This window comes from Callionymus lyra, chromosome 8, assembly GCF_982586985.1.
Source record: "Callionymus lyra chromosome 8, fCalLyr1.hap1.1, whole genome shotgun sequence".
Classification (NCBI taxonomy): Eukaryota; Metazoa; Chordata; class Actinopteri; order Syngnathiformes; family Callionymidae; genus Callionymus; species Callionymus lyra.
In genome coordinates this window covers 3,226,040-3,245,057 of record NC_141825.1, presented here as the reverse complement: position 1 = coordinate 3,245,057, position 19,018 = coordinate 3,226,040, and the positions used below count along the sequence as shown (strand labels likewise).

The 19,018-nt window shown below is 48.2% G+C and overlaps 24 non-coding genes and 1 pseudogene across 24 annotated transcripts; all 25 read right to left on the bottom strand.

Moving 5' to 3' along the window:
- Positions 1–264: 264 nt before the first annotated feature.
- LOC148072738 (U1 spliceosomal RNA) lies at positions 265–429 on the bottom strand. Its single transcript, XR_015712398.1, has one exon. It is a non-coding gene; the product is annotated as a U1 spliceosomal RNA (small nuclear RNA).
- A 469-nt stretch (positions 430–898) lies between these two features.
- LOC148072737 (U2 spliceosomal RNA) lies at positions 899–1,089 on the bottom strand. Its single transcript, XR_015712610.1, has one exon. It is a non-coding gene; the product is annotated as a U2 spliceosomal RNA (small nuclear RNA).
- A 735-nt stretch (positions 1,090–1,824) lies between these two features.
- LOC148072736 (U1 spliceosomal RNA) lies at positions 1,825–1,989 on the bottom strand. The gene has a single exon (XR_015712386.1). It is a non-coding gene; the product is annotated as a U1 spliceosomal RNA (small nuclear RNA).
- A 469-nt stretch (positions 1,990–2,458) lies between these two features.
- Positions 2,459–2,649, bottom strand: LOC148072735 (U2 spliceosomal RNA). Its single transcript, XR_015712609.1, has one exon. It is a non-coding gene; the product is annotated as a U2 spliceosomal RNA (small nuclear RNA).
- Positions 2,650–3,452: 803 nt separating this feature from the next.
- On the bottom strand, positions 3,453–3,617 carry LOC148072734 (U1 spliceosomal RNA). Its single transcript, XR_015712545.1, has one exon. It is a non-coding gene; the product is annotated as a U1 spliceosomal RNA (small nuclear RNA).
- A 365-nt stretch (positions 3,618–3,982) lies between these two features.
- LOC148072733 (U2 spliceosomal RNA) lies at positions 3,983–4,173 on the bottom strand. The gene has a single exon (XR_015712227.1). It is a non-coding gene; the product is annotated as a U2 spliceosomal RNA (small nuclear RNA).
- Positions 4,174–4,857: 684 nt separating this feature from the next.
- LOC148072732 (U1 spliceosomal RNA) lies at positions 4,858–5,022 on the bottom strand. The gene has a single exon (XR_015712375.1). It is a non-coding gene; the product is annotated as a U1 spliceosomal RNA (small nuclear RNA).
- A 469-nt stretch (positions 5,023–5,491) lies between these two features.
- LOC148072731 (U2 spliceosomal RNA) lies at positions 5,492–5,682 on the bottom strand. The gene has a single exon (XR_015712607.1). It is a non-coding gene; the product is annotated as a U2 spliceosomal RNA (small nuclear RNA).
- Positions 5,683–6,298: 616 nt separating this feature from the next.
- LOC148072730 (U1 spliceosomal RNA) lies at positions 6,299–6,463 on the bottom strand. Its single transcript, XR_015712364.1, has one exon. It is a non-coding gene; the product is annotated as a U1 spliceosomal RNA (small nuclear RNA).
- A 365-nt stretch (positions 6,464–6,828) lies between these two features.
- On the bottom strand, positions 6,829–7,019 carry LOC148072729 (U2 spliceosomal RNA). Its single transcript, XR_015712231.1, has one exon. It is a non-coding gene; the product is annotated as a U2 spliceosomal RNA (small nuclear RNA).
- Positions 7,020–7,703: 684 nt separating this feature from the next.
- LOC148072728 (U1 spliceosomal RNA) lies at positions 7,704–7,868 on the bottom strand. Its single transcript, XR_015712353.1, has one exon. It is a non-coding gene; the product is annotated as a U1 spliceosomal RNA (small nuclear RNA).
- A 469-nt stretch (positions 7,869–8,337) lies between these two features.
- LOC148072727 (U2 spliceosomal RNA) lies at positions 8,338–8,528 on the bottom strand. The gene has a single exon (XR_015712606.1). It is a non-coding gene; the product is annotated as a U2 spliceosomal RNA (small nuclear RNA).
- Positions 8,529–9,144: 616 nt separating this feature from the next.
- Positions 9,145–9,309, bottom strand: LOC148072726 (U1 spliceosomal RNA). The gene has a single exon (XR_015712342.1). It is a non-coding gene; the product is annotated as a U1 spliceosomal RNA (small nuclear RNA).
- Positions 9,310–9,778: 469 nt separating this feature from the next.
- On the bottom strand, positions 9,779–9,969 carry LOC148072725 (U2 spliceosomal RNA). Its single transcript, XR_015712605.1, has one exon. It is a non-coding gene; the product is annotated as a U2 spliceosomal RNA (small nuclear RNA).
- A 616-nt stretch (positions 9,970–10,585) lies between these two features.
- Positions 10,586–10,750, bottom strand: LOC148072724 (U1 spliceosomal RNA). The gene has a single exon (XR_015712331.1). It is a non-coding gene; the product is annotated as a U1 spliceosomal RNA (small nuclear RNA).
- Positions 10,751–11,115: 365 nt separating this feature from the next.
- LOC148072723 (U2 spliceosomal RNA) lies at positions 11,116–11,306 on the bottom strand. Its single transcript, XR_015712226.1, has one exon. It is a non-coding gene; the product is annotated as a U2 spliceosomal RNA (small nuclear RNA).
- A 616-nt stretch (positions 11,307–11,922) lies between these two features.
- On the bottom strand, positions 11,923–12,087 carry LOC148072722 (U1 spliceosomal RNA). Its single transcript, XR_015712320.1, has one exon. It is a non-coding gene; the product is annotated as a U1 spliceosomal RNA (small nuclear RNA).
- A 365-nt stretch (positions 12,088–12,452) lies between these two features.
- On the bottom strand, positions 12,453–12,643 carry LOC148072721 (U2 spliceosomal RNA). The gene has a single exon (XR_015712241.1). It is a non-coding gene; the product is annotated as a U2 spliceosomal RNA (small nuclear RNA).
- Positions 12,644–13,259: 616 nt separating this feature from the next.
- On the bottom strand, positions 13,260–13,424 carry LOC148072720 (U1 spliceosomal RNA). The gene has a single exon (XR_015712309.1). It is a non-coding gene; the product is annotated as a U1 spliceosomal RNA (small nuclear RNA).
- A 365-nt stretch (positions 13,425–13,789) lies between these two features.
- On the bottom strand, positions 13,790–13,980 carry LOC148072719 (U2 spliceosomal RNA). The gene has a single exon (XR_015712604.1). It is a non-coding gene; the product is annotated as a U2 spliceosomal RNA (small nuclear RNA).
- A 701-nt stretch (positions 13,981–14,681) lies between these two features.
- LOC148072718 (U1 spliceosomal RNA) lies at positions 14,682–14,846 on the bottom strand. Its single transcript, XR_015712560.1, has one exon. It is a non-coding gene; the product is annotated as a U1 spliceosomal RNA (small nuclear RNA).
- A 469-nt stretch (positions 14,847–15,315) lies between these two features.
- LOC148072717 (U2 spliceosomal RNA) lies at positions 15,316–15,506 on the bottom strand. Its single transcript, XR_015712603.1, has one exon. It is a non-coding gene; the product is annotated as a U2 spliceosomal RNA (small nuclear RNA).
- A 616-nt stretch (positions 15,507–16,122) lies between these two features.
- LOC148072716 (U1 spliceosomal RNA) lies at positions 16,123–16,287 on the bottom strand. The gene has a single exon (XR_015712280.1). It is a non-coding gene; the product is annotated as a U1 spliceosomal RNA (small nuclear RNA).
- Positions 16,288–16,755: 468 nt separating this feature from the next.
- LOC148072715 (U2 spliceosomal RNA) lies at positions 16,756–16,946 on the bottom strand. The gene has a single exon (XR_015712602.1). It is a non-coding gene; the product is annotated as a U2 spliceosomal RNA (small nuclear RNA).
- Positions 16,947–17,362: 416 nt separating this feature from the next.
- LOC148072714 (U2 spliceosomal RNA) lies at positions 17,363–17,528 on the bottom strand (annotated as a pseudogene).
- Positions 17,529–19,018: the final 1,490 nt, after the last annotated feature.

Below are 19,018 nucleotides of genomic sequence, written 5' to 3'. Positions count from 1 at the left end.
AGGCAGGGTAAGGAACCAGATCTCCTTCTCCTCACTGGAATGCTCCACATCAATTGGGAAAGGCCTGGGCCAACAGTTTGAGATCAGTCCAGTGCTAAGAAGGTCGACAAAGGTCATTCACTGAGAGCGCGATTTTAACTTGATCCCAGAAGGTGATTCCAACCTACCCGGCAACTTGTTAAACCCTACAGACAAGGACAAGCCTCGGCTGAGTGTTCCACACGAGCTTGCATCAAACTAAAGCATTCTTTAACAAGTGATGAACGGGGGAGAGCGCGAACGCAGTCCCCCACTACCAGAAATTATGCAGTCGAGATTCCCACATTTGGGGAATTCGCAAAGGTCAGCATGACCTAGAGTGCAATGGCCGGGCCTCGCCTTGGGTGAACCACCTTCCTGATCATGGTGTCTCCCCTGCCAGGTAAGTATGAATTGTAGAGCTCATAGACTTGATGGCCTGGAAATAATCCCTTGTTCTTACTCATGGTGGGGAGTAATGAGCCACACAGGGTAAGGAACAAGGCAGAGTAAGGAGCCACACAGAGTAAGAACCCAGACCTAGTAAGGAGAGCAACACTATGAAAGGAACCAGACAGATTAAGGAACCATATAGGGTAAGGAACAAGGCAGAGTAAGGAGCCACACTATGAAAGGAACCAGACAGAGTAAGGAACCATATAGGGTAAGGAACAAGGCAGAGTAAGGAGCAACACTATGAAAGGAACCAGACAGAGTAAGGAACCATACAGGGTAAGGAGCCATACAGAGAAGGGAACCAGGAAGGGTAAGGAACGAAATACCCCCATCCTTCTCCTCACTTGAACACTCCACATCAATTGGGAAAGGCCTTGGCCAACCGCTTGAGGGGTTTGTACACTTAATTTCCATACAACTTTTAGGTTTTTGCACTGTTCCCAGAGATAATGCAATACCGGGTCAATGCGCAGAGAGGGTGGAGCAAGCCCCTGGCCCTTCTCCCATGTCCAAAAATCAATTTAATATATGGTCTCCATATAGGAGACGTATCAGATATTAAACTGATAAGAACAGATACTACACTTGATCTTAGCCAAAAGGCCGAGAAGCGATGGCAACCATGTGCATGACCTTTTAGAGGGGCTCGAAAGGTCAACGAGAGCCACTTACGGGGCCACAAAGGGTAAAGAACCAGAAAAGGTAGGGAGCCACATAGGGTAAGGAACCACATAGGGTAAGGAACCACACAGGGTAAGGAACCACACAGGGTAAGGAGCCACACAAAGAAAGGAACCTGACAAAGTAAGGAGCCACACAGAGTAAGTAACCAGACAGAGTAAGGAACAACACAGAGTAAGGAACCAGACAGAGTAAGGAGCAACATAGAGTAAGGAGCAACACAGGGTAAGGAACAACACAGAGTAAGGAGCCACACAGAGTAAGGAGCCACACAGAGTAAGGGACAAGACAGAGTAAGGAGCAACACAGAGTAAGGAGCCACACAGGGTAAGGAACAACACAGAGTAAGGAGCCAAACAGGTTAAGGAACCAGACAGGGTAAGGAGCCATACAGAGAAAGGAACCAGGCAGGGTAAGGAACCAGATTTCCTTCTCCTCACTGGAATGCTCCACATCAATTGGGAAAGGCCTGGGCCAACAGTTTGAGATCAGTCCAGTGCTAAGAAGGTCGACAAAGGTCATTCACTGAGAGCGCGATTTTAACTTGATCCCAGAAGGTGATTCCAACCTACCCGGCAACTTGTTAAACCCTACAGACAAGGACAAGCCTCGGCTGAGTGTTCCACACGAGCTTGCATCAAACTAAAGCATTCTTTAACAAGTGATGAACGGGGGAGAGCGCGAACGCAGTCCCCCACTACCAGAAATTATGCAGTCGAGATTCCCACATTTGGGGAATTCGCAAAGGTCAGCATGACCTAGAGTGCAATGGCCGGGCCTCGCCTTGGGTGAACCACCTTCCTGATCATGGTGTCTCCCCTGCCAGGTAAGTATGAATTGTAGAGCTCATAGACTTGATGGCCTGGAAATAATCCCTTGTTCTTACTCATGGTGGGGAGTAATGAGCCACACAGGGTAAGGAACAAGGCAGAGTAAGGAGCCACACAGAGTAAGAACCCAGACCTAGTAAGGAGAGCAACACTATGAAAGGAACCAGACAGATTAAGGAACCATATCGGGTAAGGAACAAGGCAGAGTAAGGAGCCACACTATGAAAGGAACCAGACAGAGTAAGGAACCATATAGGGTAAGGAACAAGGCAGAGTAAGGAGCAACACTATGAAAGGAACCAGACAGGGTAAGGAACCATACAGGGTAAGGAGCCATACAGAGAAGGGAACCAGGAAGGGTAAGGAACGAAATACCCCCATCCTTCTCCTCACTTGAACACTCCACATCAATTGGGAAAGGCCTTGGCCAACCGCTTGAGGGGTTTGTACACTTAATTTCCATACAACTTTTAGGTTTTTGCACTGTTCCCAGAGATAATGCAATACCGGGTCAATGCGCAGAGAGGGTGGAGCAAGCCCCTGGCCCTTCTCCCATGTCCAAAAATCAATTTAATATATGGTCTCCATATAGGAGACGTATCAGATATTAAACTGATAAGAACAGATACTACACTTGATCTTAGCCAAAAGGCCGAGAAGCGATGGCAACCATGTGCATGACCTTTTAGAGGGGCTCGAAAGGTCAACGAGAGCCACTTACGGGGCCACAAAGGGTAAAGAACCAGAAAAGGTAGGGAGCCACATAGGGTAAGGAACCACACAGGGTAAGGAACCACACAGGGTAAGGAGCCACACAAAGAAAGGAACCTGACAAAGTAAGGAGCCACACAGAGTAAGTGACCAGACAGAGTAAGGAACAACACAGAGTAAGGAACCAGACAGAGTAAGGAGCAACACAGAGTAAGGAGCAACACAGGGCAAGGAACAACACAGAGTAAGGAGCCACACAGAGTAAGGAGCCACACAGAGTAAGGGACAAGACAGAGTAAGGAGCAACACAGAGTAAGGAGCAACACAGGGTAAGGAGCAACACAGAGTAAGGAGCCACACAGAGTAAGGAGCCACACAGAGTAAGGGACAAGACAGAGTAAGGAGCAACACAGAGTAAGGAGCCACACAGAGTAAGGAGCCAAACAGGGTAAGGAACCAGACAGGGTAAGGAGCCATACAGAGAAAGGAACCAGGCAGGGTAAGGAACCAGATCTCCTTCTCCTCACTGGAATGCTCCACATCAATTGGGAAAGGCCTGGGCCAACAGTTTGAGATCAGTCCAGTGCTAAGAAGGTCGACAAAGGTCATTCAATGAGAGCGCGATTTTAACTTGATCCCAGAAGGTGATTCCAACCTACCCGGCAACTTGTTAAACCCTACAGACAAGGACAAGCCTCAGCTGAGTGTTCCACACGAGCTTGCATCAAACTAAAGCATCCTTTAACAAGTGATGAACGGGGGAGAGCGCGAACGCAGTCCCCCACTACCAGAAATTATGCAGTCGAGATTCCCACATTTGGGGAATTCGCAAAGGTCAGCATGACCTAGAGTGCAACGGCCGGGCCTCGCCTTGGGTGAACCACCTTCCTGATCATGGTGTCTCCCCTGCCAGGTAAGTATGAATTGTAGAGCTCATAGACTTGATGGCCTGGAAATAATCCCTTGTTCTTACTCATGGTGGGGAGTAATGAGCCACACAGGGTAAGGAACAAGGCAGAGTAAGGAGCCACACTATGAAAGGAACCAGACAGAGTAAGGAACCATATAGGGTAAGGAACAAGGCAGAGTAAGGAGCAACACTATGAAAGGAACCAGACAGAGTAAGGAACCATACAGGGTAAGGAGCCATACAGAGAAGGGAACCAGGAAGGGTAAGGAACGAAATACCCCCATCCTTCTCCTCACTTGAACACTCCACATCAATTGGGAAAGGCCTTGGCCAACCGCTTGAGGGGTTTGTACACTTAATTTCCATACAACTTTTAGGTTTCTGCACTGTTCCCAGAGATAATGCAATACCGGGTCAATGCGCAGAGAGGGTGGAGCAAGCCCCTGGCCCTTCTCCCATGTCCAAAAATCAATTTAATATATGGTCTCCATATAGGAGACGTATCAGATATTAAACTGATAAGAACAGATACTACACTTGATCTTAGCCAAAAGGCCGAGAAGCGATGGCAACCATGTGCATGACCTTTTAGAGGGGCTCGAAAGGTCAACGAGAGCCACTTACGGGGCCACAAAGGGTAAAGAACCAGAAAAGGTAGGGAGCCACATAGGGTAAGGAACCACACAGGGTAAGGAGCCACACAAAGAAAGGAACCTGTCAAAGTAAGGAGCCACACAGAGTAAGTGACCAGACAGAGTAAGGAACAACACAGAGTAAGGAACCAGACAGAGTAAGGAGCAACACAGAGTAAGGAGCAACACAGGGTAAGGAACAACACAGAGTAAGGAGCCACACAGAGTAAGGAGCCACACAGAGTAAGGGACAAGACAGAGTAAGGAGCCACACAGGGTAAGGAACAACACAGAGTAAGGAGCCAAACAGGGTAAGGAACCAGACAGGGTAAGGAGCCATACAGAGAAAGGAACCAGGCAGGGTAAGGAACCAGATCTCCTTCTCCTCACTGGAATGCTCCACATCAATTGGGAAAGGCCTGGGCCAACAGTTTGAGATCAGTCCAGTGCTAAGAAGGTCGACAAAGGTCATTATCTGAGAGCGCGATTTTAACTTGATCCCAGAAGGTGATTCCAACCTACCCGGCAACTTGTTAAACCCTACAGACAAGGACAAGCCTCGGCTGAGTGTTCCACACGAGCTTGCATCAAACTAAAGCATTCTTTAACAAGTGATGAACGGGGGAGAGCGCGAACGCAGTCCCCCACTACCAGAAATTATGCAGTCGAGATTCCCACATTTGGGGAATTCGCAAAGGTCAGCATGACCTAGAGTGCAATGGCCGGGCCTCGCCTTGGGTGAACCACCTTCCTGATCATGGTGTCTCCCCTGCCAGGTAAGTATGAATTGTAGGGCTCATAGACTTGATGGCCTGGAAATAATCCCTTGTTCTTACTCATGGTGGGGAGTAATGAGCCACACAGGGTAAGGAACAAGGCAGAGTAAGGAGCCACACAGAGTAAGAACCCAGACCTAGTAAGGAGAGCAACACTATGAAAGGAACCAGACAGATTAAGGAACCATATAGGGTAAGGAACAAGGCAGAGTAAGGAGCCACACTATGAAAGGAACCAGACAGAGTAAGGAACCATATAGGGTAAGGAACAAGGCAGAGTAAGGAGCAACACTATGAAAGGAACCAGACAGAGTAAGGAACCATACAGGGTAAGGAGCCATACAGAGAAGGGAACCAGGAAGGGTAAGGAACGAAATACCCCCATCCTTCTCCTCACTTGAACACTCCACATCAATTGGGAAAGGCCTTGGCCAACCGCTTGAGGGGTTTGTACACTTAATTTCCATACAACTTTTAGGTTTTTGCACTGTTCCCAGAGATAATGCAATACCGGGTCAATGCGCAGAGAGGGTGGAGCAAGCCCCTGGCCCTTCTCCCATGTCCAAAAATCAATTTAATATATGGTCTCCATATAGGAGACGTATCAGATATTAAACTGATAAGAACAGATACTACACTTGATCTTAGCCAAAAGGCCGAGAAGCGATGGCAACCATGTGCATGACCTTTTAGAGGGGCTCGAAAGGTCAACGAGAGCCACTTACGGGGCCACAAAGGGTAAAGAACCAGAAAAGGTAGGGAGCCACATAGGGTAAGGAACCACACAGGGTAACGAACCACACAGGGTAAGGAGCCACACAAAGAAAGGAACTTGACAAAGTAAGGAGCCACACAGAGTAAGTAACCAGACAGAGTAAGGAACAACACAGAGTAAGGAACCAGACAGAGTAAGGAGCAACACAGAGTAATGAGCAACACAGGGTAAGGAACAACACAGAGTAAGGAGCCAAACAGGGTAAGGAACCAGACAGGGTAAGGAGCCATACAGAGAAAGGAACCAGGCAGGGTATGGAACCAGATCTCCTTCTGCTCACTGGAATGCTCCACTTCAATTGGGAAAGGCCTGGGCCAACAGTTTGAGATCAGTCCAGTGCTAAGAAGGTCGACAAAGGTCATTCACTGAGAGCGCGATTTTAACTTGATCCCAGAAGGTGATTCCAACCTACCCGGCAACTTGTTAAACCCTACAGACAAGGACAAGCCTCGGCTGAGTGTTCCACACGAGCTTGCATTAAACTAAAGCATTCTTTAACAAGTGATGAACGGGGGAGAGCGCGAACGCAGTCCCCCACTACCAGAAATTATGCAGTCGAGATTCCCACATTTGGGGAATTCGCAAAGGTCAGCATGACCTAGAGTGCAATGGCCGGGCCTCGCCTTGGGTGAACCACCTTCCTGATCATGGTGTCTCCCCTGCCAGGTAAGTATGAATTGTAGAGCTCATAGACTTGATGGCCTGGAAATAATCCCTTGTTCTTACTCATGGTGGGGAGTAATGAGCCACACAGGGTAAGGAACAAGGCAGAGTAAGGAGCCACACTATGAAAGGAACCAGACAGAGTAAGGAACCATATAGGGTAAGGAACAAGGCAGAGTAAGGAGCAACACTATGAAAGGAACCAGACAGAGTAAGGAACCATACAGGGTAAGGAGCCATACAGAGAAGGGAACCAGGAAGGGTAAGGAACGAAATACCCCCATCCTTCTCCTCACTTGAACACTCCACATCAATTGGGAAAGGCCTTGGCCAACCGCTTGAGGGGTTTGTACACTTAATTTCCATACAACTTTTAGGTTTCTGCACTGTTCCCAGAGATAATGCAATACCGGGTCAATGCGCAGAGAGGATGGAGCAAGCCCCTGGCCCTTCTCCCATGTCCAAAAATCAATTTAATATATGGTCTCCATATAGGAGACGTATCAGATATTAAACTGATAAGAACAGATACTACACTTGATCTTAGCCAAAAGGCCGAGAAGCGATGGCAACCATGTGCATGACCTTTTAGAGGGGCTCGAAAGGTCAACGAGAGCCACTTACGGGGCCACAAAGGGTAAAGAACCAGAAAAGGTAGGGAGCCACATAGGGTAAGGAACCACACAGGGTAAGGAGCCACACAAAGAAAGGAACCTGTCAAAGTAAGGAGCCACACAGAGTAAGTGACCAGACAGAGTAAGGAACAACACAGAGTAAGGAACCAGACAGAGTAAGGAGCAACACAGAGTAAGGAGCAACACAGGGTAAGGAACAACACAGAGTAAGGAGCCACACAGAGTAAGGAGCCACACAGAGTAAGGGACAAGACAGAGTAAGGAGCCACACAGGGTAAGGAACAACACAGAGTAAGGAGCCAAACAGGGTAAGGAACCAGACAGGGTAAGGAGCCATACAGAGAAAGGAACCAGGCAGGGTAAGGAACCAGATCTCCTTCTCCTCACTGGAATGCTCCACATCAATTGGGAAAGGCCTGGGCCAACAGTTTGAGATCAGTCCAGTGCTAAGAAGGTCGACAAAGGTCATTATCTGAGAGCGCGATTTTAACTTGATCCCAGAAGGTGATTCCAACCTACCCGGCAACTTGTTAAACCCTACAGACAAGGACAAGCCTCGGCTGAGTGTTCCACACGAGCTTGCATCAAACTAAAGCATTCTTTAACAAGTGATGAACGGGGGAGAGCGCGAACGCAGTCCCCCACTACCAGAAATTATGCAGTCGAGATTCCCACATTTGGGGAATTCGCAAAGGTCAGCATGACCTAGAGTGCAATGGCCGGGCCTCGCCTTGGGTGAACCACCTTCCTGATCATGGTGTCTCCCCTGCCAGGTAAGTATGAATTGTAGGGCTCATAGACTTGATGGCCTGGAAATAATCCCTTGTTCTTACTCATGGTGGGGAGTAATGAGCCACACAGGGTAAGGAACAAGGCAGAGTAAGGAGCCACACAGAGTAAGAACCCAGACCTAGTAAGGAGAGCAACACTATGAAAGGAACCAGACAGATTAAGGAACCATATAGGGTAAGGAACAAGGCAGAGTAAGGAGCCACACTATGAAAGGAACCAGACAGAGTAAGGAACCATATAGGGTAAGGAACAAGGCAGAGTAAGGAGCAACACTATGAAAGGAACCAGACAGAGTAAGGAACCATACAGGGTAAGGAGCCATACAGAGAAGGGAACCAGGAAGGGTAAGGAACGAAATACCCCCATCCTTCTCCTCACTTGAACACTCCACATCAATTGGGAAAGGCCTTGGCCAACCGCTTGAGGGGTTTGTACACTTAATTTCCATACAACTTTTAGGTTTTTGCACTGTTCCCAGAGATAATGCAATACCGGGTCAATGCGCAGAGAGGGTGGAGCAAGCCCCTGGCCCTTCTCCCATGTCCAAAAATCAATTTAATATATGGTCTCCATATAGGAGACGTATCAGATATTAAACTGATAAGAACAGATACTACACTTGATCTTAGCCAAAAGGCCGAGAAGCGATGGCAACCATGTGCATGACCTTTTAGAGGGGCTCGAAAGGTCAACGAGAGCCACTTACGGGGCCACAAAGGGTAAAGAACCAGAAAAGGTAGGGAGCCACATAGGGTAAGGAACCACACAGGGTAACGAACCACACAGGGTAAGGAGCCACACAAAGAAAGGAACTTGACAAAGTAAGGAGCCACACAGAGTAAGTAACCAGACAGAGTAAGGAACAACACAGAGTAAGGAACCAGACAGAGTAAGGAGCAACACAGAGTAATGAGCAACACAGGGTAAGGAACAACACAGAGTAAGGAGCCAAACAGGGTAAGGAACCAGACAGGGTAAGGAGCCATACAGAGAAAGGAACCAGGCAGGGTATGGAACCAGATCTCCTTCTGCTCACTGGAATGCTCCACTTCAATTGGGAAAGGCCTGGGCCAACAGTTTGAGATCAGTCCAGTGCTAAGAAGGTCGACAAAGGTCATTCACTGAGAGCGCGATTTTAACTTGATCCCAGAAGGTGATTCCAACCTACCCGGCAACTTGTTAAACCCTACAGACAAGGACAAGCCTCGGCTGAGTGTTCCACACGAGCTTGCATTAAACTAAAGCATTCTTTAACAAGTGATGAACGGGGGAGAGCGCGAACGCAGTCCCCCACTACCAGAAATTATGCAGTCGAGATTCCCACATTTGGGGAATTCGCAAAGGTCAGCATGACCTAGAGTGCAATGGCCGGGCCTCGCCTTGGGTGAACCACCTTCCTGATCATGGTGTCTCCCCTGCCAGGTAAGTATGAATTGTAGAGCTCATAGACTTGATGGCCTGGAAATAATCCCTTGTTCTTACTCATGGTGGGGAGTAATGAGCCACACAGGGTAAGGAACAAGGCAGAGTAAGGAGCCACACAGAGTAAGAACCCAGACCTAGTAAGGAGAGCAACACTATGAAAGGAACCAGACAGATTAAGGAACCATATAGGGTAAGGAACAAGGCAGAGTAAGGAGCCACACTATGAAAGGAACCAGACAGAGTAAGGAACCATATAGGGTAAGGAACAAGGCAGAGTAAGGAGCAACACTATGAAAGGAACCAGACAGAGTAAGGAACCATACAGGGTAAGGAGCCATACAGAGAAGGGAACCAGGAAGGGTAAGGAACGAAATACCCCCATCCTTCTCCTCACTTGAACACTCCACATCAATTGGGAAAGGCCTTGGCCAACCGCTTGAGGGGTTTGTACACTTAATTTCCATACAACTTTTAGGTTTTTGCACTGTTCCCAGAGATAATGCAATACCGGGTCAATGCGCAGAGAGGGTGGAGCAAGCCCCTGGCCCTTCTCCCATGTCCAAAAATCAATTTAATATATGGTCTCCATATAGGAGACGTATCAGATATTAAACTGATAAGAACAGATACTACACTTGATCTTAGCCAAAAGGCCGAGAAGCGATGGCAACCATGTGCATGACCTTTTAGAGGGGCTCGAAAGGTCAACGAGAGCCACTTACGGGGCCACAAAGGGTAAAGAACCAGAAAAGGTAGGGAGCCACATAGGGTAAGGAACCACACAGGGTAACGAACCACACAGGGTAAGGAGCCACACAAAGAAAGGAACCTGACAAAGTAAGGAGCCACACAGAGTAAGTAACCAGACAGAGTAAGGAACAACACAGAGTAAGGAACCAGACAGAGTAAGGAGCAACACAGAGTAATGAGCAACACAGGGTAAGGAACAACACAGAGTAAGGAGCCAAACAGGGTAAGGAACCAGACAGGGTAAGGAGCCATACAGAGAAAGGAACCAGGCAGGGTATGGAACCAGATCTCCTTCTGCTCACTGGAATGCTCCACTTCAATTGGGAAAGGCCTGGGCCAACAGTTTGAGATCAGTCCAGTGCTAAGAAGGTCGACAAAGGTCATTCACTGAGAGCGCGATTTTAACTTGATCCCAGAAGGTGATTCCAACCTACCCGGCAACTTGTTAAACCCTACAGACAAGGACAAGCCTCGGCTGAGTGTTCCACACGAGCTTGCATCAAACTAAAGCATTCTTTAACAAGTGATGAACGGGGGAGAGCGCGAACGCAGTCCCCCACTACCAGAAATTATGCAGTCGAGATTCCCACATTTGGGGAATTCGCAAAGGTCAGCATGACCTAGAGTGCAATGGCCGGGCCTCGCCTTGGGTGAACCACCTTCCTGATCATGGTGTCTCCCCTGCCAGGTAAGTATGAATTGTAGAGCTCATAGACTTGATGGCCTGGAAATAATCCCTTGTTCTTACTCATGGTGGGGAGTAATGAGCCACACAGGGTAAGGAACAAGGCAGAGTAAGGAGCCACACTATGAAAGGAACCAGACAGAGTAAGGAACCATATAGGGTAAGGAACAAGGCAGAGTAAGGAGCAACACTATGAAAGGAACCAGACAGAGTAAGGAACCATACAGGGTAAGGAGCCATACAGAGAAGGGAACCAGGAAGGGTAAGGAACGAAATACCCCCATCCTTCTCCTCACTTGAACACTCCACATCAATTGGGAAAGGCCTTGGCCAACCGCTTGAGGGGTTTGTACACTTAATTTCCATACAACTTTTAGGTTTTTGCACTGTTCCCAGAGATAATGCAATACCGGGTCAATGCGCAGAGAGGGTGGAGCAAGCCCCTGGCCCTTCTCCCATGTCCAAAAATGAATTTAATATATGGTCTCCATATAGGAGACGTATCAGATATTAAACTGATAAGAACAGATACTACACTTGATCTTAGCCAAAAGGCCGAGAAGCGATGGCAACCATGTGCATGACCTTTTAGAGGGGCTCGAAAGGTCAACGAGAGCCACTTACGGGGCCACAAAGGGTAAAGAACCAGAAAAGGTAGGGAGCCACATAGGGTAAGGAACCACACAGGGTAACGAACCACACAGGGTAAGGAGCCACACAAAGAAAGGAACCTGACAAAGTAAGGAGCCACACAGAGTAAGTAACCAGACAGAGTAAGGAACAACACAGAGTAAGGAACCAGACAGAGTAAGGAGCAACACAGAGTAATGAGCAACACAGGGTAAGGAACAACACAGAGTAAGGAGCCAAACAGGGTAAGGAACCAGACAGGGTAAGGAGCCATACAGAGAAAGGAACCAGGCAGGGTATGGAACCAGATCTCCTTCTGCTCACTGGAATGCTCCACTTCAATTGGGAAAGGCCTGGGCCAACAGTTTGAGATCAGTCCAGTGCTAAGAAGGTCGACAAAGGTCATTCACTGAGAGCGCGATTTTAACTTGATCCCAGAAGGTGATTCCAACCTACCCGGCAACTTGTTAAACCCTACAGACAAGGACAAGCCTCGGCTGAGTGTTCCACACGAGCTTGCATCAAACTAAAGCATTCTTTAACAAGTGATGAACGGGGGAGAGCGCGAACGCAGTCCCCCACTACCAGAAATTATGCAGTCGAGATTCCCACATTTGGGGAATTCGCAAAGGTCAGCATGACCTAGAGTGCAATGGCCGGGCCTCGCCTTGGGTGAACCACCTTCCTGATCATGGTGTCTCCCCTGCCAGGTAAGTATGAATTGTAGAGCTCATAGACTTGATGGCCTGGAAATAATCCCTTGTTCTTACTCATGGTGGGGAGTAATGAGCCACACAGGGTAAGGAACAAGGCAGAGTAAGGAGCCACACTATGAAAGGAACCAGACAGAGTAAGGAACCATATAGGGTAAGGAACAAGGCAGAGTAAGGAGCAACACTATGAAAGGAACCAGACAGAGTAAGGAACCATACAGGGTAAGGAGCCATACAGAGAAGGGAACCAGGAAGGGTAAGGAATGAAATACCCCCATCCTTCTCCTCACTTGAACACTCCACATCAATTGGGAAAGGCCTTGGCCAACCGCTTGAGGGGTTTGTACACTTAATTTCCATACAACTTTTAGGTTTTTGCACTGTTCCCAGAGATAATGCAATACCGGGTCAATGCGCAGAGAGGGTGGAGCAAGCCCCTGGCCCTTCTCCCATGTCCAAATATCAATTTAATATATGGTCTCCATATAGGAGACGTATCAGATATTAAACTGATAAGAACAGATACTACACTTGATCTTAGCCAAAAGGCCGAGAAGCGATGGCAACCATGTGCATGACCTTTTAGAGGGGCTCGAAAGGTCAACGAGAGCCACTTACGGGGCCACAAAGGGTAAAGAACCAGAAAAGGTAGGGAGCCACATAGGGTAAGGAACCACACAGGGTAACGAACCACACAGGGTAAGGAGCCACACAAAGAAAGGAACCTGACAAAGTAAGGAGCCACACAGAGTAAGTAACCAGACAGAGTAAGGAACAACACAGAGTAAGGAACCAGACAGAGTAAGGAGCAACACAGAGTAATGAGCAACACAGGGTAAGGAACAACACAGAGTAAGGAGCCAAACAGGGTAAGGAACCAGACAGGGTAAGGAGCCATACAGAGAAAGGAACCAGGCAGGGTATGGAACCAGATCTCCTTCTGCTCACTGGAATGCTCCACTTCAATTGGGAAAGGCCTGGGCCAACAGTTTGAGATCAGTCCAGTGCTAAGAAGGTCGACAAAGGTCATTCACTGAGAGCGCGATTTTAACTTGATCCCAGAAGGTGATTCCAACCTACCCGGCAACTTGTTAAACCCTACAGACAAGGACAAGCCTCGGCTGAGTGTTCCACACGAGCTTGCATCAAACTAAAGCATTCTTTAACAAGTGATGAACGGGGGAGAGCGCGAACGCAGTCCCCCACTACCAGAAATTATGCAGTCGAGATTCCCACATTTGGGGAATTCGCAAAGGTCAGCATGACCTAGAGTGCAATGGCCGGGCCTCGCCTTGGGTGAACCACCTTCCTGATCATGGTGTCTCCCCTGCCAGGTAAGTATGAATTGTAGAGCTCATAGACTTGATGGCCTGGAAATAATCCCTTGTTCTTACTCATGGTGGGGAGTAATGAGCCACACAGGGTAAGGAACAAGGCAGAGTAAGGAGCCACACTATGAAAGGAACCAGACAGAGTAAGGAACCATATAGGGTAAGGAACAAGGCAGAGTAAGGAGCAACACTATGAAAGGAACCAGACAGAGTAAGGAACCATACAGGGTAAGGAGCCATACAGAGAAGGGAACCAGGAAGGGTAAGGAATGAAATACCCCCATCCTTCTCCTCACTTGAACACTCCACATCAATTGGGAAAGGCCTTGGCCAACCGCTTGAGGGGTTTGTACACTTAATTTCCATACAACTTTTAGGTTTTTGCACTGTTCCCAGAGATAATGCAATACCGGGTCAATGCGCAGAGAGGGTGGAGCAAGCCCCTGGCCCTTCTCCCATGTCCAAAAATCAATTTAATATATGGTCTCCATATAGGAGACGTATCAGATATTAAACTGATAAGAACAGATACTACACTTGATCTTAGCCAAAAGGCCGAGAAGCGATGGCAACCATGTGCATGACCTTTTAGAGGGGCTCGAAAGGTCAACGAGAGCCACTTACGGGGCCACAAAGGGTAAAGAACCAGAAAAGGTAGGGAGCCACATAGGGTAAGGAACCACACAGGGTAAGGAGCCACACAAAGAAAGGAACCTGACAAAGTAAGGAGCCACACAGAGTAAGTAACCAGACAGAGTAAGGAACAACACAGAGTAAGGAACCAGACAGAGTAAGGAGCAACACAGAGTAAGGAGCAACACAGGGTAAGGAACAACACAGAGTAAGGAGCCACACAGAGTAAGGAGCCACACAGAGTAAGGGACAAGACAGAGTAAGGAGCAACACAGAGTAAGGAGCCACACAGGGTAAGGAACAACACAGAGTAAGGAGCCAAACAGGGTAAGGAACCAGACAGGGTAAGGAGCCATACAGAGAAAGGAACCAGGCAGGGTAAGGAACCAGATCTCCTTCTCCTCACTGGAATGCTCCACGTCAATTGGGAAAGGCCTGGGCCAACAGTTTGAGATCAGTCCAGTGCTAAGAAGGTCGACAAAGGTCATTCACTGAGAGCGCGATTTTAACTTGATCCCAGAAGGTGATTCCAACCTACCCGGCAACTTGTTAAACCCTACAGACAAGGACAAGCCTCGGCTGAGTGTTCCACACGAGCTTGCATCAAACTAAAGCATTCTTTAACAAGTGATGAACGGGGGAGAGCGCGAACGCAGTCCCCCACTACCAGAAATTATGCAGTCGAGATTCCCACATTTGGGGAATTCGCAAAGGTCAGCATGACCTAGAGTGCAATGGCCGGGCCTCGCCTTGGGTGAACCACCTTCCTGATCATGGTGTCTCTCCTGCCAGGTAAGTATGAATTGTAGAGCTCATAGACTTGATGGCCTGGAAATAATCCCTTGTTCTTACTCATGGTGGGGAGTAATGAGCCACACAGGGTAAGGAACAAGGCAGAGTAAGGAGCCACACAGAGTAAGAACCCAGACCTAGTAAGGAGAGCAACACTATGAAAGGAACCAGACAGATTAAGGAACCATATCGGGTAAGGAACAAGGCAGAGTAAGGAGCCACACTATGAAAGGAACCAGACAGAGTAAGGAACCATATAGGGTAAGGAACAAGGCAGAGTAAGGAGCAACACTATGAAAGGAACCAGACAGAGTAAGGAACCATACAGGGTAAGGAGCCATACAGAGAAGGGAACCAGGAAGGGTAAGGAACGAAATACCCCCATCCTTCTCCTCACTTGAACACTCCACATCAATTGGGAAAGGCCTTGGCCAACCGCTTGAGGGGTTTGTACACTTAATTTCCATACAACTTTTAGGTTTTTGCACTGTTCCCAGAGATAATGCAATACCGGGTCAATGCGCAGAGAGGGTGGAGCAAGCCCCTGGCCCTTCTCCCATGTCCAAAAATCAATTTAATATATGGTCTCCATATAGGAGACGTATCAGATATTAAACTGATAAGAACAGATACTACACTTGATCTTAGCCAAAAGGCCGAGAAGCGATGGCAACCATGTGCATGACCTTTTAGAGGGGCTCGAAAGGTCAACGAGAGCCACTTACGGGGCCACAAAGGGTAAAGAACCAGAAAAGGTAGGGAGCCACATAGGGTAAGGAACCACACAGGGTAAGGAACCACACAGGGTAAGGAGCCACACAAAGAAAGGAACCTGACAAAGTAAGGAGCCACACAGAGTAAGTAACCAGACAGAGTAAGGAACAACACAGAGTAAGGAACCAGACAGAGTAAGGAGCAACACAGAGTAAGGAGCCACACAGGGTAAGGAACAACACAGAGTAAGGAGCCAAACAGGGTAAGGAACCAGACAGGGTAAGGAGCCATACAGAGAAAGGAACCAGGCAGGGTAAGGAACCAGATCTCCTTCTCCTCACTGGAATGCTCCACGTCAATTGGGAAAGGCCTGGGCCAACAGTTTGAGATCAGTCCAGTGCTAAGAAGGTCGACAAAGGTCATTCACTGAGAGCGCGATTTTAACTTGATCCCAGAAGGTGATTCCAACCTACCCGGCAACTTGTTAAACCCTACAGACAAGGACAAGCCTCGGCTGAGTGTTCCACACGAGCTTGCATCAAACTAAAGCATTCTTTAACAAGTGATGAACGGGGGAGAGCGCGAACGCAGTCCCCCACTACCAGAAATTATGCAGTCGAGATTCCCACATTTGGGGAATTCGCAAAGGTCAGCATGACCTAGAGTGCAATGGCCGGGCCTCGCCTTGGGTGAACCACCTTCCTGATCATGGTGTCTCCCCTGCCAGGTAAGTATGATTGTAGAGCTCATAGACTTGATGGCCTGGAAATAATCCCTTGTTCTTACTCATGGTGGGGAGTAATGAGCCACACAGGGTAAGGAACAAGGCAGAGTAAGGAGCCACACAGAGTAAGAACCCAGACCTAGTAAGGAGAGCAACACTATGAAAGGAACCAGACAGATTAAGGAACCATATAGGGTAAGGAACAAGGCAGAGTAAGGAGCCACACTATGAAAGGAACCAGACAGAGTAAGGAACCATATAGGGTAAGGAACAAGGCAGAGTAAGGAGCAACACTATGAAAGGAACCAGACAGAGTAAGGAACCATACAAGGTAAGGAGCCATACAGAGAAGGGAACCAGGAAGGGTAAGGAACGAAATACCCCCATCCTTCTCCTCACTTGAACACTCCACATCAATTGGGAAAGGCCTTGGCCAACCGCTTGAGGGGTTTGTACACTTAATTTCCATACAACTTTTAGGTTTTTGCACTGTTCCCAGAGATAATGCAATACCGGGTCAATGCGCAGAGAGGGTGGAGCAAGCCCCTGGCCCTTCTCCCATGTCCAAAAATCAATTTAATATATGGTCTCCATATAGGAGACGTATCAGATATTAAACTGATAAGAACAGATACTACACTTGATCTTAGCCAAAAGGCCGAGAAGCGATGGCAACCATGTGCATGACCTTTTAGAGGGGCTCGAAAGGTCAACGAGAGCCACTTACGGGGCCACAAAGGGTAAAGAACCAGAAAAGGTAGGGAGCCACATAGGGTAAGGAACCACACAGGGTAAGGAGCCACAAAAAGAAAGGAACCTGACAAAGTAAGGAGCCACACAGAGTAAGTAACCAGACAGAGTAAGGAACAACACAGAGTAAGGAGCAACACAGGGTAAGGAACAACACAGAGTAAGGAGCCAAACAGGGTAAGGAACCAGACAGGGTAAGGAGCCATACAGAGAAAGGAACCAGGCAGGGTAAGGAACCAGATCTCCTTCTCCTCACTGGAATGCTCCACATCAATTGGGAAAGGCCTTGGCCAACCGCTTGAGGGGTTTGTACACTTAATTTCCATACAACTTTTAGGTTTTTGCACTGTTCCCAGAGATAATGCAATACCAGGTCAATGCGCAGAGAGGGTGGAGCAAGCCCCTAGCCCTTCTCCCATGTCCAAAAATCAATTTAATATATGGTCTCCATATAGGAGACGTATCAGATATTAAACTGATAATACAAATAGAAAATAGAAATAGAAAACGTTTATTCATCCCCAGAGGTGAAACACACTTTTACAACAGCAGCAGCAGGACCATGAAAATAAAGTGCATGGAAAAAAAAAAGAAATATTTAAAGAGATAATAAAATAAAATTAAAATAAAACGATCTTAAAAATATACAAATTATTTACAGTAATAGAAAATTAGCACTATTAACAGAATAAAATAAAGTAAAATAAAAAATAAAATAAAATAAAATAAAAACACACGAGAAGAAAAACACACTACGGATTAGCGTCAGGATATTTAAAGTAGAGAGTTAAATATCCTGACACCAGTTGGGATGAAGGACCTTCTATAACGCTCCGTCCTACACTGGGGGTGCCTGAGCCTGCCACTGAAGGAGCTGGCCAGCTCCTCCACGGTCAGGTGCAGTGGGTGGAGAGTGTTGTCCCTGATGGAGGATAGTCTGGAGAGTGTCCTCCTCTCTCCCACCTTCTCCACCGAGTCCAGCGAGCGGCCCAGGACAGAGCCGGCCCTCGTGACCAGCCTGTTCAGTCTCTTCCTGTCCCAGTCCGTGCTGCCTGCTCCCCAGCAGACCACAGCGTAGTGGATAGCAGAGGCTACCACAGAGTCATAGAAGGTCCCTAATAGTGGTCTGCACACTCCGAAGGACCTCAGTCTCCCCAGGAGATGGAGGCGACTTCGGCCCTTCTTGTACACGGCGTTGATATGTGTAGACCAGTTCAGTTTATTGTTGAGGTGAACACCCAGGTATTTGAAGCTGTCCACCAGCTCAATGTCCGAGCCCTGGATGCTCACCGGTTGATGTTGTGGGGACTTTTTCCTGAAGTCAATCACCATCTCCCTTGTCTTACCGGTGTTTAAGCAAAGGTAGTTGCTCTCACACCAGTCGACACAGTCCTTGATGACTGACCTGTACTCCAGCTCGCCCCCCCCCAGACACGCAGCCCACAATGGCCGAGTCATCAGAAAACTTCTGGAGGTGACAGCTGCTGGAGTCATAGGTAAAGTCCGCCGTGTACAGGGAAAAAAGGAAAGGTGACAGCACTGTCCCTTGAGGTACCCCGGTGCTGCAGATGGTCACCTCAGACCTGCAGTCCTGCAGCCTCACATACTGCGGCCTGTTGGTGAGGTAGTCCATCGTCCATGCTGTCAGCTGTGTCCCAACTCCTGCGTCCTCCATCTTCTTCCTTAGCAGCGCCCGCTGGATGGTGTTGAAAGCACTTGAGAAGTCAAAAAACATGACTCTCACAGTGCTACCGGCGGCTTCCAGATGAGACAGTGCCCGGTGCTGCAGGTAGATGACGGCGACATCCACCCCCATCTTTGGCCTGTAGGCGAACTGCAGCGGATCCAACGCAGAGCTCACCGTCGTGCGTAGATGGCGGAGTACCAGCCTCTCCAAGGTCTTCATAAGATGGGAGGTCAGGGCGGCTGGTCTGAAGTGGCTTGGCTCCTTCGCTTGCACCGCCTTGGGAACCGGAACCACACAGGAGGTCT